General features: G+C 36.5%; 1 protein-coding gene and 1 long non-coding RNA gene across 15 annotated transcripts in view; one reads left to right on the forward strand and one right to left on the reverse strand.

Annotated features, from left to right (window-relative positions):
• The window catches only part of KHDRBS2 (KH RNA binding domain containing, signal transduction associated 2), a 624,340-nt gene that overhangs the window by 539,191 nt on the left and 67,276 nt on the right, over positions 1-17,873 (forward strand). The gene's annotated exons all lie outside the window — the stretch shown is intronic.
• The window catches only part of LOC128315609 (uncharacterized), a 131,722-nt gene continuing 120,065 nt past the window's right edge, over positions 6,217-17,873 (reverse strand). Inside the window, exons 2-4 of one of the 2 annotated variants that reach the window (XR_008298550.1) lie at positions 15,677-15,741; positions 7,825-7,954; positions 6,217-6,321 (exon numbers count right to left, since the gene is read on the reverse strand). This is a non-coding gene — a long non-coding RNA (uncharacterized LOC128315609). The remainder of the gene's footprint in view (positions 6,322-7,824; positions 7,955-15,676; positions 15,742-17,873) is intronic. The other variant, XR_008298551.1, reaches the window with a different exon arrangement.

The following is a 17,873-nucleotide window of genomic DNA, read 5'->3' on the forward strand; positions in this document are numbered from 1 at the left end:
ATATTACATCTACCCTTTGCACCTGGGACGGAACTATATATTTTCTTTACAGGTGCTTAAACCCTAATTGGAATATTTCCCTTTATTCTATTTTTTTAAGTTAAATTCAATTTAGTTAACATATAGTGTAGTATTGGTTTCAGGAGTAGAATTTAGTAATTCATCACTTACACGGAACACCCAGTGCTCATCCCAACAAGTGCCCTCTTTAATGTACATCACCCATGTAGCCCATCCCCCCACCCACTTCCTCTCCAGCAACCCTCTGTTTGTTCTTTGTATTTAAGAGTCTCTTATGGCTTGCCCCCCTCTCTGTTTTTATCTTATTTTATTTTCCCTTCCCTTCCCCTGTGTTCATCTGTTTTGTTTCTTAAATTCCACATATGAGTGAAATCAAATTGTCTTTCTCAGATTCACTTTTGCTTACTATAATACGCTTTAGTTCCATCCACATTGTTGCAAATGTCAAGATTTCTTTTCGATTGCTGAGTAATATTCCATTGTATATATACACAACACATCTTCTTTATCCATTCATCCATCGATGGACATTTGGGCTCTTTCCATACTTTAGCTATTGTTGATAGTGCTGCTATAAACATTGGGGTGCATGTGTCCCTTTGAAACAGCATACCTGTATCCCTTGGATAAATACCTAGTGTTGCAATTGCTGGGTCATAGGGTAGTTCTATTTTTAATTTTTTGAGAAACCTTCACACTGTTTTCTAGAGTGGCTGCACCAGTTTGCATTCCCACCAGCAATGCAAAAGAGATCCTCTTTCTCCGCATCCTTGCCAACATCTGTTATTGCCTGAGTTGTTAATGTTAGCCATTCTGACAGGTGTGAGGTAGTATCTCATTGTGGTTTTGATTTGTATTTCCCTGATGGTGAGTGATGTTGAGTATCTTTTCGTGCGTCTGTTAGCCATCTGGATGTCTTCTTTGGAAAAGTGTCTATTTACATCTTTTGCCCATTTCTCCACTGGATTCTTTGTTTTTTGGGTGTTCAGTTTGATAAGTTCTTCATTGATTTGGGATACTAACCCTTTATCCTATATGTCATTTGCCAATATCTTTGCCCATTCTGTCAGTTGCCTTTTAGCCAGTTGCTGTCAGCCAAGGTCAAAGAGGTTGCTACAGTTTTCTTCACTAGGATTTTGATGGTTTCCTGTCTTACATTTCCTGTCTTTCATCCATGTTGAATTTATTTTTGTGTATGGTGTAAGAAAGTGGTCCAAGTTCATTCTTCTGCATGCCACTGTCCAGTTTTCCCAACACCATTTGCTGCAGAGACTGTCTTTTTTCCTTTGTAAATCTTTAACTTCAGATTTGTATAATAGGCAAAATATCAAAATGGAAGACTTTGCTTTCCTTAATTCATGAATCAGGTGAGGAATTCACTAGGAAAAGAATCTTATTTTCTGTAAATTCCAAGTGACTGTGCTAGGAGAGAAAATATACATCTCTTTCTGATATTTAAGTTCTCAAAGTTTTCTAGAATGAAGACCCTTTTTTGAATACCTGTATTGGTCAGGGTCCACACAGTAGAGGGTGAAATTACTCTTAAATTAGGATAATTTGAGAAAAGTTTAATAAGAGAACTATTTTCAATAGCAGAGTATAGGGAAACCACAAGAGACAATACGATGCCCTGGCACTAGTATCCTTGGGCCAAGGTGTTTGTCACCAAAATTTGTTTTGAGAGGAAACAGAGAATACTATTTGGAGAGGTCTCCTGACAGGAACTCAGACTTCTGATTCAGAATGGTAGCTCTGGTCATCCCACAAAGAGAAAAGTTCAGGGAGTTAATGCCCTGACCTCACTTTCCTCCCTCCTTCCAGTCTCCTACTCTTGGTCTTATTGGTTGAATACATTAGGAGGCAGAAGACAAGAAACCTAGTATATGGAGTTGCTGTTAGTCATCCCCAGAGTACAGAGCAGGCTGGAGGGAAGAATGGAAGTGGGTAGGCAAAGGGAAGAGAGCCAGCACAGCATACAAAAATTGTATCATACGCTCAACAACTAATAATTGTACATATTAATGTCAGTTGCTTGAAGATGTAAATAATGACTTGAATCATTATGGAAACAGTAATGCTTTTAAATGAATTCGTATTTTATTAATGAGAAAGCATCTACATACTTAAAAAAAAAGTCAGAATACACAGTGACCATACAAATGTACATTTGGTGAACCAATGGGTTCTCGGACTCCTTCGCATAATTTCTTGGCTCCTCAAGGGTCAGAGCCCACACAGTGGGAACCAGTGCTGTGTTGTTCAGAGACTACTTGAAACTAATGATTCATAATAACTAACATTACTTTTGGCCTAGCCGTTGTGTTAATTGTTTAGGCCAATTTGTCTCATTTAATCCTTGCAGTAACATTTGAGGCAGAAAGAACTGAAGCTTAAAAATGTCAAGTGATTTTCCCAAGTTCATTCAGGTAGTAAATGTTGGATTCAAAATCACATCTTCTAGCTCCAGACGCCTTATACATAAAGACTAATAGTGTCTGAAAATACTAAATCAATTCACTGAGTCAACAGATTCCGTTATTACCTGAACAAGCCACAGAGAATATGCATTTAATATAATAAAAATGTAGTAAGTCATCTGCATGCTTTTCAAAAGGTTCTGACAAAAGGATAATTTCAAGCAAGAAAAACCATGTGTTTAGGCTATAAATTTAATGCGATCCCTGTATTTGATACTAAGAGTCTATGGAAGCCCTTCTAATGAAAATTTAAGTGTAAGTCACTGCAGTTATCCAGTAATTTAATAAAAGTTATCATATTAAGTATATAACAGCTTTTCCTATTAATTTAAGTGGTACTATTCACTATAAAATGACTCACCCTCATTTTGTAATTCAATTCTCCTATGTTTCAAACTATAGTCAATGATGAGATTGAATTTACAAAAGGTTATTGGATTTGAGATATTTTCCCAGTTATTCTACAAGTTAGTTGTATTTTCATGCCATCTACAGACCTCTGCATGCATGAACAGTGGATTGGCTACTGCTTGGATTTACTTCAACAAAGTGAGAATCCAGCTCTTGATACACACTATTTTTTTTTTTGTCCTCATCTGGAATACTTATTTTAGGCATCTAGGATACTTGCTGTTGATTTTAAGGAAGAATGTGTTTTTGCAAATTATCCATTTATTGCATTTGTTGATTTTTTATTACTATAAGATTAATTTTGATAACTACTTCCCTAAATAGTCAATTTGTATTTAAAATATAAAGGGCAATAAAGGGCACCTGGGTGGCTCAGTTGGTTGAGCGTCCGACTTAGGCTCAGGTCACAATCTCACAGTCTGTGAGTTCGAGCCCCGAGTTGGGCTCTGTGCTGACAGCTCAGAGCCTGAAGCCTGCTTCAGATTCTGTGTCTCCTCTCCATGACCCCCCCTCTTGCACTCTGCCCCTCTCTCTCACTGTCTCCCACAAACATGAATAAGCATCAAAAAAAATTTTTTAATACGCAATATCTTTTGCAAGACTTTAATAAGAAAAGCTAGAAAACTATTTTCCCTAGTCATTTGAATGATGAGTCTCCCCAGAAAACTTAAGGAAGTGTCCCAGTTAGTAACTGAAACCTGTTTAATCATTTACTGAGACGAGGATATGTCAGCATGTCAGTCATTTCTTCTCAGCAGATTACTTTATAAATGAGACACACCTCAACTAGAAACAGGAAAGTATTAGGCAAACCATCTGCAGTGAGAGCTTTGGAAAAGGGAGCTGTTAGATCATCGTAGACTCTTGAAGAACCTGATGTGTTGCAAAAAGTCTAGTATTAAGGCCAGTTAAAGAGCCTAAGATGAAATTCTGACTTCAATAGTAATTAAAGATACTTAGCTCCACCAGAAGAAAATAAACATATTTAGGGGCGCCTGGGTGGCTCAGTTGGTTAAACATCCAACTTTGGCTCAGATCATGATCTCACCATTCATGAGTTCAAGCCTCACATGGGTCTTGCTGCTATCAGCACAAAGCCCACTTTGGGTTCTCTGTTCCCCTCTCTCCCTGCCCCTCCCCCACTTGCTCTCTCTCTCTCTCTCCCAGAAATAAACATTTTTTAAAAAATAAAAACATATTTAACAGGTAGTTATCAACATATTTAGTGGTCACAAATGCTCACAAGTGTATATAATTGTCAAGGTGCAACAATAAGGAGTGGTGGAGACTGGCAAACTGGAAAGTGCATGCTCTGTTGAAGGCAACTATCTTCTGTTCAAGTTTAGGATATCATGGCCATATAGTTCATGTAGAGTAAAGGGTACAGGGGTGTTAGATGTTTTTCCCCATGAAATCCTGTTTTCCAGTTACTGTTGCTGCATAACAAACCATCCAAAAGCCAAGTGGTATAAAATAACCATCTTTACCATGCTCTCTTATAATTGAGGATTTTGTATATCAGGAATTCTAACAAGGCACAGCAGGGTGTACTGTTTCTTCTCCCCTACATCTGGAGCCTCTCAGCAAGAAGGCTCAAAAGGTAAGGATAACTCAATGGCTGGGATATGGAATCATCTGGAGATTCTTCTCTCATCTGTCTGGCAGCTGATGCTGGATATCAGCTGATACCTAAATTGGGACCACTGCTTAGAATGCTAATGTAGTATTCCACATTGCTTAGCTTCCTCATAGCATGGCAGCTTAAAGCACCAGATTTGAGTACTCCACAGAACAGAACAGAAGCTGCATTGTCTTTCATGACTTAGCGTCATTCTGTCAAGTCCATCCAGATTCAAGAGAAAGGATATGAGACCTCACCAGTCACTGGGGAATGGGAATGGTTCAAGGATAGAAAATGATGTTCTGTCCATTTTTGTAAAATGGAACTTGCCACATCAGTTTTTCAATGCAATGCCCTGATGTTTTAAATGTTGGCAACTAATTTTTGAAAGTTAAACACTATAGAGACTAAAGCAAATATAACTGTGGGTAGCCAGGTCATTGTTTTCTAAATTCTGTTCTACACAAAATAAACAAGATAGAGAAGTCAGTATCCAGAAAATGCTTCCAAGGGCACAGTAATAAAAGAGTCCTTCAAAATGGTTATTTGGGGGCACCTAGGTGGCTCAGTCGGTTGAGCAGCTGATTTCAGCTCAGGTCATGATCTCACAGTCTGTGGGTTTGAGCCCCACATCAGGCTCTCTGCTGACAGCTTAGAGCCTGGAACCTGCTTCAGATTCTGTGTCTCCCCCTCTCTCTCTGCCCTTCTACTGCTCACACTCTGTCTCTCTCTGTCTCTGTCTCTTTCTCTCTTTCAAAAATAAATAAACATAATTTTTTTTAAATGGCTATTTGAGGGCACTATATGGTCCATGAAGGATGTCCTAAAGTCCAGGAGTAGACTCTTTGGAGACAATTAGTGAAGAAGACAGACATGCAAATAAACATGTAGCATGTGATAAGTACTTATGCTAGAAAGAGGTGCCAGAGGATATGAGAGAACATAGGAAGCCATCAAGTAGACAGTTACAAGAAAGTACCAGAAGCTTCTTTTTTTTTTTTTTTGAGGGAGGGAGGGAGAGAGAGAGCGTATGCAAGTGGGGGAGAGGGGAAGAGGGAGAGAGAGAATCTTAAGCAGGCTCCGTGCTCTGTGTGGAGCCAGATGTGGGGCTCAATCCCATGACCCTGGGATCATGATCTGAGCCGAAATCAAGAGTTGGACGCTCAACCAACCGAGTCCCCCAAACACCCCCAGAAGTTTTTAAAAAAGAACTGATGCCAAGCTGTGATTTAACTGGGTAAATAAAATTTAGCCAGACAAAGGTATGTACAAAGACAAAGATATGAGAATATAATTAATTACTAAAGAACTGCATGTCCTTCAGGTGACCTAAGATACTCAAGAATGGTAGAGCATTTAGCTGAAATGATAGGAAAGGAACAGGAAAGCCTAGATATAGCACTCAGATGTACAAAAAGAACGATTTTTGGATAGAGTTTGAGGTTGTCATCATATCTAACAGTTGGCAAAACCAAATTCATCTTTGGTGACGGTTATGATCATCGTTTTTTTGTGTCAGCCTGATTTGGTCATTTGAGCTCAGCAAGTTCTCTATTAGTTACTATTCCATCCTTTTTCTAAATGATCTTCCTGTGCTTTCATTGTTGTCTTTTGTTTTTCAATCAGTTTGCACTTAAATTAACCAAAAAAAACAAAACCAAACAAACAACAACAACAACAACAAAACGGTCTTACTTTATTGCACTTGAACACTGGTAATGAGAGAAGGGAGGTATTTTTCTTGAAACACCCATGGTCAAGATGAAAAATATGGACTTTGTGATCTTGAAACTGTAGAGTAGGGGAGAGAAAAAAAACCATACAGAACACTTTAGATCCCTGGAGAACCTCAGAAAAGGAAACAATTTATCTCAGATGCATGTGGAATAGAGCCAAAATAAGATACATATATTAGTAATTCCCCATAATTAGATTCCCCTTTATAATAATCTCAACACCTTATTTTACTGTTTCATTAAAGCTGTTTATAAAGAGCTATTTTCTAGGGGCTAGAAGGAGAACAGTGAACTATATGGTATATGTAAGTACAGGTATATGTAACTATTCCATAGTTACAATACTGTGGACTAGATGTTTCATATTCAGAACTAATTATATTTTATAAAGGTAGTACAACACATAAATTATATGTTGCATCCGGGCCAAAAATATATATTCATCTCATTGTATTGAAATAAATGAGTGACTATAGTAGGCAGGGCATAAATAGCTATAAATAGCTAATCATTTTAGATAAGAATTTTGTTGCCTAATGATTTTGACATTCAGTTGAAGAAAAATTGGGAGTTCAGAGTTTTCGGATTTAGAATTCAAGTGCTATAAGTAATTGTGAATTAGTATTATATAATATTCAGTAAGACCAAATTATAGATGTGTGAAAAAAGCAAGAGTGGAGTGTGAAGGGCTAGTCAGGAAACACTTGACCATTTCTAAAATAATACAGAGCAGCTGCTATATGCAGAGGCCTATACTGAATATTTCATAACATTATCACATGAGGTAGACAGCTTAATCCTCAGATCACAAAGAAACTAGGTTTCCAATGTTTACCTTGCCCAGGCCTAGACAAGGTTCAAACTGATTTGTGTACAATTCCAAAGACTGGGTACTTTGTACTAATACCATAGTGCTCACACCTCAGCTTATTAGGAAACTCTTAAACTGAAGTAATATCTTCTCCCCTGTAATCTCCATTTATATATATTGACCAGAAATCAGCTTGTGAAGCTACACATAATAAATCATTTTGGTCCACATACCAGCCTTTATGAAGATAATGTCCCTCTATCAATATCCAGAATGTGATAGAATGCATTCTTGGCTACGATTCCGTACCCTCCCTAAGTTCACACCCTTTGCTCTGTGATTTTTCAGTGTCTCTCATAAAAGAGGCAGAGTGTTTGCCTCCTCATTATCCTGTATCTTGCTTTGACTAATGGAATAATGTCACATCTGAGCCTACACATTAAGACGACTATGCATTTCCCACTTGCTCTCTTGCTGTTGCCAGAATAACTTCTCTAGATAGCTATTAGGCCCTTAGTCTTGGCTCCAGAATGAAATGGGGAGTCTGCACCTCAAGGAGTCCAATCCCAGTTCTATCCAAGCTTGAAACAGAGCCCCCAGTGATCCCAGCCTCTGGGAAACCTCTAGCCAAACAAAAACACACGACCTAAACAATTGTCTCTTAGTGCATGATATTAATGTTTTGTAATTGTTTGTTAAGCTACATTATTGTACCAGTAACATGTAGTATCCAAGGTCAGTACTCACATAGAATGGTTTTCCTCAACTGTTGTCTCCGGTTGACTCCAAGTATGGAGTCCAATGACTCCAGTTGTCCAAGTATCCATCCTGAGGTGTGGCACAATGATCTCAATACGTTACATCAGAGGAGAATTGCCTGGTGCAAAGCAGTGACATGATTACATCCTGTATAATAATGCTTCTTATTTTAAAGCACTTCAACATCATCTGACCATTGTCATATCATTGGGTTTTATTGAATTTGTTTTCAACTGAAAATCTAGGTTCTTCCTAAATGAACTTCTGTCAAGCCAGTTCTCACACCATCCTGCATCTTTGCAATTGATTTTTTTTTAACCTAAACACAGAAGTATACATCTCTGTGACATTTCACCTTGTTGTTGAGTCTTTCTGTTGTTGATTTTGAACTACTTTTTTGAATACTCATTCTGAAAGTCAGAATATTAGCTATATTTCTTAGCACATCTTATATTTCTTTATCAAGTATTTTTCAAAAAAATTTTTTTAGAAAGACAGAGTACCAAGGACATAGTTCAGTAGCAACCTTTAAATTGACATTGACCACTAATTAAAATCCTGCTTGAATAGTTGTAAACATAGCCACAAATCTACATGCCTGTACTGTCAGGCAGCATACAAACTATTCACAAAGAAATTATGTAGTATTTTAAAACTATTCATTTACTCAACAAGCATTCATTGAATGTCACTATTTTGCACCTATATATTCAAAACAAAAAAGGCATAGCCCGGTTGTTGATTTATACACAATTAGTGCAGTTTGTTTTTTGGGTTTTTTTTTTGTCTTTTGTTTTATTTTATTTTATTTTATTTTATTTTATTTTATTTTATTTTATTTTATTTTTATTTTTTACAAAATATGATCCTGGATTTCTGCATGAGAAACACCTGCAAATGAAATTGCAGATCTTGGGGTCTTGCGTCTTTGTGATGCTTATGCATACTAGGTATTGAGAGTCCTTGAGCTAAAGGAAGAGACAGAATTTAAAGAAAATCCTCATTCAATGAGAGCTGCTCTACATGAAGATGTCAGCAAGGCAAATGGGAAGGGGTAACACCTTGCCTGGGAGGCCAGGTAATGCTTTAATAAGCCAACCATTGAGCTAGACCCCAAGAGGATGATGGATACCTTCTTTAGTGAAGAAGTAGAGGAAGTTCCACCTAGATTGAAGGATACCATGGTCAGGGGAATGGGGTGATGAAATGATTCATGATTTTGGGAGACATTCTACTATGTCAGGGTGTAGGGTTTGGTAACAGGGGAGTGATAAGGAAAAGGCTAGATAGGTCATTAAAATGTAGATACAAAAGGGACTTGTATGCCATACTAAAGAATTACCACTCACAGTCTGGGATTAGAGAAAAGGGAAACATGAAAATACACAATTACAGTTCAGTTCACAGCATGCCACAAGGATGGTGCACAGAGACACAGCCTCACCTGACTTTAGTTAAATATTGAGAGTTTCTGGAAGAATGTGGCTTTGTTTCCTCACATAAAGAAAGACTTGTCAAAACAGAATCATTGTTATTAATTTATATACTTTCCCCAGACTTTGTTTTATTTATTTAAATTTCCAAAGTCTGGTACATGAAAATAATCCTTTAATAAGTAAAAAGTGGTTCTGGAACATTATGCAATAGAGGTGAGATTCCATTTCCAATTTGAATGGGGAAGAATATAAATCACCATTAACACATAGCCATAGTGCAGTTTGCACCAATGAATTCAGTCTCAAAGTCAACTAGAATAGAGTACTGAAATAATTAGAAATTATACTGATGTTTACAGAGCTGAAATCTTACTGATATTCATGAATTATGATTCAGCCAAAAAACTAATGTGTATACAGTTGGAATTATGTCCATTTCAAACTAGGGTTCAATAACTTCTATGTATTTGTACCAAAAGCATGTAACAGCTCATTTAATAATGTCATGTATCACTGAGCCTAATTAATCAGTCACTTGAAGGTCTTATTTATAGAAAATAATTGCTATGTTCTAATGATAATTCCATGCAAAAAAACCCCAGAAGATTAATGTTTTTGTTATAAAATTGCTCACCCTTCATTTATGTAATAAAGGGTCAAAGTAAGCAAAAAATACAAGCTGAATTGGAAAAAAATGATTAAAGAGAGTCTATAAAAATAGACCATTTTCAGAAATGTATGTGTAGTGTTGAATCCAGAAAGCAAAAGTATATCTAAATGTATTTCTCTCTCTCATTTGGAGCATGAGGTTGTACTCTCAAAATACCCATTTTCTATAAAGCAGATCATTGCAAAGCTGATCATAATTCTACACTAGATGCCTTATATGGACCATCTATCTTGATCATTAATCTATGAGCAGAACAAATATGTCACTTCCCTCATGAATAATCAGCCTATATTTCATCCTGTGAACATTAAATACCATCAACTGAAACTTAAGAGGGCATGTATAGTTATTTCATGTTTCAGAGTATTTCAAGAAGATGAAATCTCTATCAGCATTGCAACCTTTATGAATATGAAAAAGGGGAACTTTATGTCTGTGCCTTTATCGATTGGACAATTACCCATTATTAATATTTACTAAGTGCCTGATATGTACCAGGCACTTATCATGGGGCTGTCTCAGGTTATCTCATTAATACTTGAGGTAAATATTATTATTGCCATATTAAAGGTGAAGAAACTGGAGTTCAGAGAGATTAAATGATTTGTCCAAGATGACACAGTCAATGAAAATGGAAAATAGCAGCTTTCAGTGTTCAGTTCAAATATTTTTTTTCTGTATTCTGTGTATCATTTCTATAAGAAATACTGATTTTCCTCCAAATGGATCCAAGAATGGATTATATCTTTGACTTTCTTAAAGTAAATTGTCCAGGATAACTGCGAAGGGTTATTTGTTCTCTCCCTCTCTCTCTCTCTCTCTCTCTCTCTCTCTCTCCCTCCCTCCCTCCCTCCCTCCCTCCCTCCCTCTCTCACTCTCTCCATCCATCCATCCGTGCTCAATGTATTTGGTTTACTAGTTAATCTTGCAAGGCACAAATTTATATTCTATTTATAAACAAATACGGCCACTCTCTAACACAATACTTTTCTGTGTAACACTATTGGTTGGGTTGAATGAATGAATGAAATCAATGAATGAATTTCAAAAATATTTTAAACTATGCAAATTTGATGGAATTCCAAAGACACTTTAGAAATACATATGTATCTAAAGCATTGATCTTCTCCCTTGTTAGAACTCTGTGAAAGCCAACATTTCCATGCTGACATTTGAGCATGAAAAAAAGGTATTTGCATTTTAGTTGAAACATGTACACATTTAAAAAGGAATGTATTTCATATAATATTTTGTAGCACACACACAAAATTATCAACATATTTTCAATGTTTAAGAGAGTTTCATTTATTTAAATTTTTTTGATTTATTTCTGCATTAGGAATGTATAAGTTATGCAGTTGAGTTTAAGTGTTTCATGTGGTTTATTTTTATACCAGGTTTTTATTTACTAATAATTTCAACGATAGTGAATTCTCAAAAGAGAACATGATCGTATATGTGAGCACTGATTTCTCAAAGGAGAACATGATCGTATATGTGAGCACTGATTTCTCAAAGGAGAACATGATCGTATATGTGAGCACTCATTTCTCAAAGGAGAACATGATCGTATATGTGAGCACTCATTTCTCAAAGGAGAACATGATCGTATATGTGAGCACTCATTTCTCAAAGGAGAACATGATCGTATATGTGAGCACTCATTTCTCAAAGGAGAACATGATCGTATATGTGAGCACTCATTTCTCAAAGGAGAACATGATCGTATATGTGAGCACTCATTTCTCAAAGGAGAACATGATCGTATATGTGAGCACTCATTTCTCAAAGGAGAACATGATCGTATATGTGAGCATTGATTTCTAGTATAATAGTTAACTTGTATGTTTCAATTCTCCAGTTGCCCTCAAAATAAAGGCCAATTTCTAGATGGAAAATTCTTGAATGGAAAACGAAATGTATAAAAAATGAACACATAAGGGTGGTTAAGTAATTTAAGCTATATATTTTTCATATTTAAACCTCTTATTAATTACAGTGGTATTAGTATTTGTGATTTTAATCTAAAAACATGAGATTAAGAATTTTAAACTATACATAGGTGGATTCACTCATAATTAGCAGTTATAGTATGTTTTCCTTCCTATGTTTTTCCTGTATAACTGGATGTATCGTAGTTGTGTTTTATATCTATCTGTTTTAATAATTCAGAATATTTCATTTCTAAGCCCTTGAAATTAATTGGTAGCAGCCCAATAAATATTATGAGTCTTCATTTCTATCTACTTGTAGTATTAATCGTGGCAGTGCATTGAGGCCACCATTCATTTGTACAAATTAGTTACCAAATTCAAGCACATTTGGTTGCTTTTCAAAATGTATCAGTGTGTTGCAATCATAATCTACATACTAGGTTTACAGGTTTGTAAGTAGTACTTTCATGGAGCTTTATGAAACTTAACAGAAGGCTTTAATCATCATGTAAGTAGATATAAAAATAAAGAACTACCAATTCGAAATTCGAGGGTGGGATCTGGGCTGAAAACTTAACCTTTACTTGACAAATATTTCTGGAAATACAGCATAAATGCACAACATAACAAGGCTTCAGCGAAAATGCTTAGGAGAGCAGTTTTTTCCCCCACATTTTCACAACCTAATAAGCCAGTGTTCCCCAATGCATTGCTAAGAGAATGAGTACAAGATCCAATCCCTTTAGCCAGTGCCCCATATTTTTAAAAAATGTTTTTATTTATTGTTGAGAGGAAGGGAGGGAGAGAGAGAGAGAGAGAGAGAGAGAATGAATGAATGAATGAATATGTAAGCAGGGAGGGGTAGAGAGGGGGAGACACAGAATCTGAAGCAGGCTCTAGGCTCTGAGCTGTCAGCACAGAGCCTGGGGCTCAAACCCAAACCCAGGAACCATGAGATCATGACCTGAGCCAAAGTCCGATGCTCAAATGACTGAGCCACCCAAGTGCCCCAGGAGAGCAGTTTTCTTTAAGAGTAAAAATTTTAAGAGTACTTAAGGGCTAAAAATAGGTAGTTATAAGTCTCTCATATTAATACATTAATCAAACCCCTCTATCCCTTCTCCTAAAATATCATTTTAGATATTTAAAAAACATATTTTTAATTTTTTTTTTATATTTGAGAGAGACAGAGACAGTGTGAGTCAGGGAGGGGCAGAGAGAGCCGGAGACAGAATCTGAAGCAGGCTCCAGGCTCTGAGCTGTCAGCTGTCTGACGCTTAACTGAAAATCACCCAGGTGCCCCTAAAACATTATTTTATATATTTTTCATTTTTATTCAATTTGGAAAATAATTAATAAAGCTTTAGTTAAAACTCATCCTCATCTATCTGTCCTACTTCATAGACACAGATCTTACTCTAGAATCAAGAAAAGATTGAAGTGAAAGACAATATAGCATAAACTAAACGCAACTAGAACTTATAAATGTGGAAGCTTTAATCTTTGGAGGACCACAAAGAGCAATGGTGTATTTGTAACGTGTTTAATGATCTCTGGTAATTTTTATATCCTACCAAAGTAAACAGCTGGAAAATTAAGCAATGTGTGGATTTTTAATAAACTGCCTCCCCTATTTTTTTTCCCACTTATACCAGTCTAACTGGCTTGATGATATGAACACATCTTCTAGAGCAGAGCTCTCACTTATATTACTCCCAGTATCTCTATTTGTAACAAGTGAATGTCCAACACATTTCCTTTATGAGCTTGGTTAATCTCGGTAGCTCCTGAACTAGCCTGATCCACCATCAGTGTGGTTTCTCCCACTACACAAACACGGACACCAACTGCTAGATTGTGAAGCACCATAGAAATGTGTTATTATGTCACAGGTGGGTGCACTAAGAACTTGCTTGGAAAAATAGTTTGATTGTGGTGATGATATTATTTGGTTTTCTAGAAACCGCATTTCATCCTAATGTTGTCAATTGTGCTCACTGCCACTTGATTAACTGTCTTAGTAAACTGCTAACATAGTCTATTTAGGGTAAAATGCTCCTCTGTCCACCAAAAAAGAACTGGAATTTTCCATACCTGATTTTCTTTCTCGTTTTACAATTGATCATTAATAAATTAATCTGATCTCTTTCCTACCTCTTTTACTTCACTTCCTTATATATTGGGTTTTTTTTTTCCTCCAAGTATTTTTTAGTGTCTACAGTCTTGATATCAAAAGGCCAAAATGTTGTGCACAATTTTACAAATAATTACATATTGTTTAATAAGTCATTTTAGCTAACATGTTATATCTTGATTCTATATATGTCCCCATTCCTAGGAAAGTTATATATGCTATAACCACCACGGTAATTAAGTTCCAAACCACCAATAATTGTCATTTTAATGAACACTTCCACAATTGTCTCAATGTGTTTAGATACCTTGAGAGCTACATTTTCTAAAATATAAGGTGGAATAACAGTGAACTGAAAATTAATTAACCAGGTTGTGTTTAAACTGATTTTGTTTGTTCACTTTATTCACATTTCAACATTATTAAGAACATGTAAACGAAACAAATGTAATGAAATGATAGTTTCTGAAATAATGAAAAGTATAGAGCCAACACTACAGTCTACTTTCTCTAGCTAAATCATGTATGATTTTAAAATTCAAAATTATATAACAGTATAAAAATCACAGATGCATTGGTCAGTTACAATATTTTTAAGCTGTCAATCTGAATTTCATTCATATCAGAAAATAAATTTTTTTCACTGCTCCCATTACTGTCACTATAACTAGATATCCCTTCTGAAGCATACACAAAGTTTTACAAAGATATTTATAGCAAGATATACTAAGATTATTCATGTTCAAACACAGTCATGTCTTCTTTGAATTCTTTTATTCAGTCATTTATTCATTCAACAAACGTTTACTGGATGCCTGTTTATCTTCAAGGGACTGCTTTAATTGTCACCATATTATTTTGGATATGGGGCATAGCTTCCTTAGTAAGGAGATCCACAATTCAGTGGCCTAAACAAGAAAAAAAGTTTATCTCCCTCACATATAATAGACATGCACAAGTAGGTGCGCTCTGCTTCATGGCGCCATTCAGGAATCTAGGCTACTGGAATGTCATCGGTCTTAGTTTGGCTGCTATGACACAATACCATACATGGGGTGGCTTATAAAAAGAAATTTATTTCCTAAAGTCCTGGAGGCTGTAAGTCCCAAATCAAGGTGCCAGCATGGTTGGGTTTGAGTGAGAACTCTATTCTAGGTTGTAGACTTCTGTCTTCTTGTTGTATCCTCACATGGTAAAGAAAGAAAGAGCATGAGAGCTCTCTGGGATCCCCTTTTCAAGGGCATAATCTCACTCAGAAGGGCTCCACTCTCATGATCTAATTACTTCCCAAAAGTTCCACATCCTAACACTATCACATGGGGGGGTTAAGATTTCAACATACAAATTTGGGGAGACAAAAAGATTTGGTTCACTCCACCATCATTAACACAGTTTTCCAAAATAGTTCCAAGTCATTCACATTTCCAATCAGTTACATAAAGTTGAAACGAAGTAGAGGACAAAGGAATTTACTTTTATGCAGATCATTAAAACATTTTTACACATCACTCTACATCTATGCTAGGAAATATAATTCTGAGATAGTCTTCCTTACGCAAAAGACAAATGGACTTGGAAGGGATAACTAGAAGTCTTCTCTGTCCAACCCTCTAGCTATGCACATACAAGTGAATACACTTCTTCTCATTAAAACAAAGATACCTACCTACTACCCAAGAGAGAAAATCCAAGTTCAATTCCAATTACTGCAGCCAGCTCAAAATCCAGAAACTATGGAAAATATACAAAACATTAGGTTTTGATATGGTTCTTTGAGGTCTGACAACCTATAAAATGATGAGCAGATTATCTTTGCCACTCTCAACTTTCTTCCCCATACATAATACCCAATATAAAGTGGTGGAAAAGGAACAGAATCACCACAATAGAAACTTTCATTGGGAAACACTGAAGGCTCCATAGGCAGTAACAATTATAAAATCCGCCAAGTAGACATTAAAAGACACCTAAGCAGCCATGCTGACGTAAGTTTTTTGGGTAGTGCATCTGGCAACCTTGTGGGTTTTTTCGTGTTTGTTTGTTTTTGTTTTTGTTTTTGTTTTTTTGTTTGTTTTTTCTGGAGATTATACCAGATTTACTAGAAGGTTCTTCTTTATCCTAATGGATAAATGGTCTTAATCCATAGCCGCATCTGTATTGAGCCAAGTATAGTGTGCCCTCGTTGGGGACTTCATAATTTTTACAGCCAGCATGCTTGTACATGTTCAGGAACCTGAGGAATGTTCTAGGGATCATACGTGGCAGTGAAGTCTAATGGGAAGGGGTGAGGGCATTTTTGAGCAACCCTCATCTCTTCTTTCTGTCATACAGAAACAGCTGACTTCTCTAATCCTGCCAAACCACAAGTTTCTGAACACTCTTTCATTTTAAATTATAGAACTCACACATAAATCAGGCAGAAATAACTTCTCTTAGCAAAGTTCTTCACTTCTGTTTCTTCTGGAAAAATGGCCCATTCTTATTTAAGCTCATGACTTTTGTAAACCTTTCTAAAAACAGCAGGATTAAGAACATTTGGGCTTTGTTCAGCTTTTTCCTGTAGTGTCAAAATATATGCAGACCTATATGCAGCCTACTGTTCCAAGTTCACAGGCAATGGCATAACAAGGCCTATTAGCTTTCTACCGTACTATAATTTTTCTCCTTGCACTCTCCACTCTCCCACTAAGCTAATGCCCAGTATTTGGGGATTTTAATGGCAGTTCTACACTTCTACATACTCATTTCTTTGACCAATTGTTGTGACAGAGAGATTCAAAGTTCAGTGGCTCAAACAATATAAAAACCATTTTTCCCCCACAACAATCCCTAAGGTAGGCAGTGGTTTAGACTAAGTCTGCTCCAACATGATCATTTAGAGACAGAAGTTCCTCTCATGTTGCCACCCATGACTTCCTAAAGCACTGTCTTTATTTGCATGGTAACTGCCAGATCATTACTTTGAGTGCCTTCTACCAACTAAGGAGATGACTGCACAAGTCCAAGATGAGCTTGTCATTGAATTGGAAATAACCTCAGGGTTGCCATTCTGACTTATGTGTACACCCTGTGCTTCCTGACTTAGTCACAAGGACACATCTAGTTGTAAGGATAGGTGAGGGATGTATTTATTCGCAGTGCAGCCATTTGTCCATGCAAATGTTTTCTGAGGGAAGAAATGAGAAGTAATGTTTAGACAAGCAAAGGTATGGACTCTGACAGAGACCACTATGCTTATTATCTGTTATTTTGCATTATCCATTATTTTACAAATATCTGATATGTTCCACTTTCCTGTTTTTAGAGTAGCTAAAAGTTAAAACTCCCTCTTGTTGTGGATGTATCATTTAGGACAGACAATAACTGTAGTTTCTTTGTCATGGTCTCTCTCTTTTTGCCATCCCTTACCTTCATCAATTAAAATTGAAACTGAGGGGGTGCCTGGGTGGCTCAGTCAGTTAAGCATCTGACTCTTGATTTCAGCTCAGGTCATGATCATAGTTGTGAGATGGGGCCCCATGTCAGGTTCTGTGCTGAGCATGGAGCCTGCTTAGGATTCTCTCTCTCCCTCTCTCTCTGTCCCTCCACCACTAACTCTCTCTCTCTCAAAATAATAAATAAGTAAACATTACAAAATTCAAATTGAAATCCAATGAGAAACATAATAATGCCACTAGACAGAGTTTGGAGGTAGTGGTCTTCATACAGCACTTTGTGAAACATAGGTTTTTTCAAGGAAACATGATTGATTGTGACAAAGGGAAAGAGAAGCTGCTGTCGATGCCCTCATTTTCTCTTCATCCATATAAATGGGAATGCTGCCTGTTAAATCATATTCTCATGACTTCCATCTCTTGATCATC

Source organism: Acinonyx jubatus, chromosome B2 (genome assembly GCF_027475565.1).
Source record: "Acinonyx jubatus isolate Ajub_Pintada_27869175 chromosome B2, VMU_Ajub_asm_v1.0, whole genome shotgun sequence".
NCBI classification, from domain to species: Eukaryota; Metazoa; Chordata; class Mammalia; order Carnivora; family Felidae; genus Acinonyx; species Acinonyx jubatus.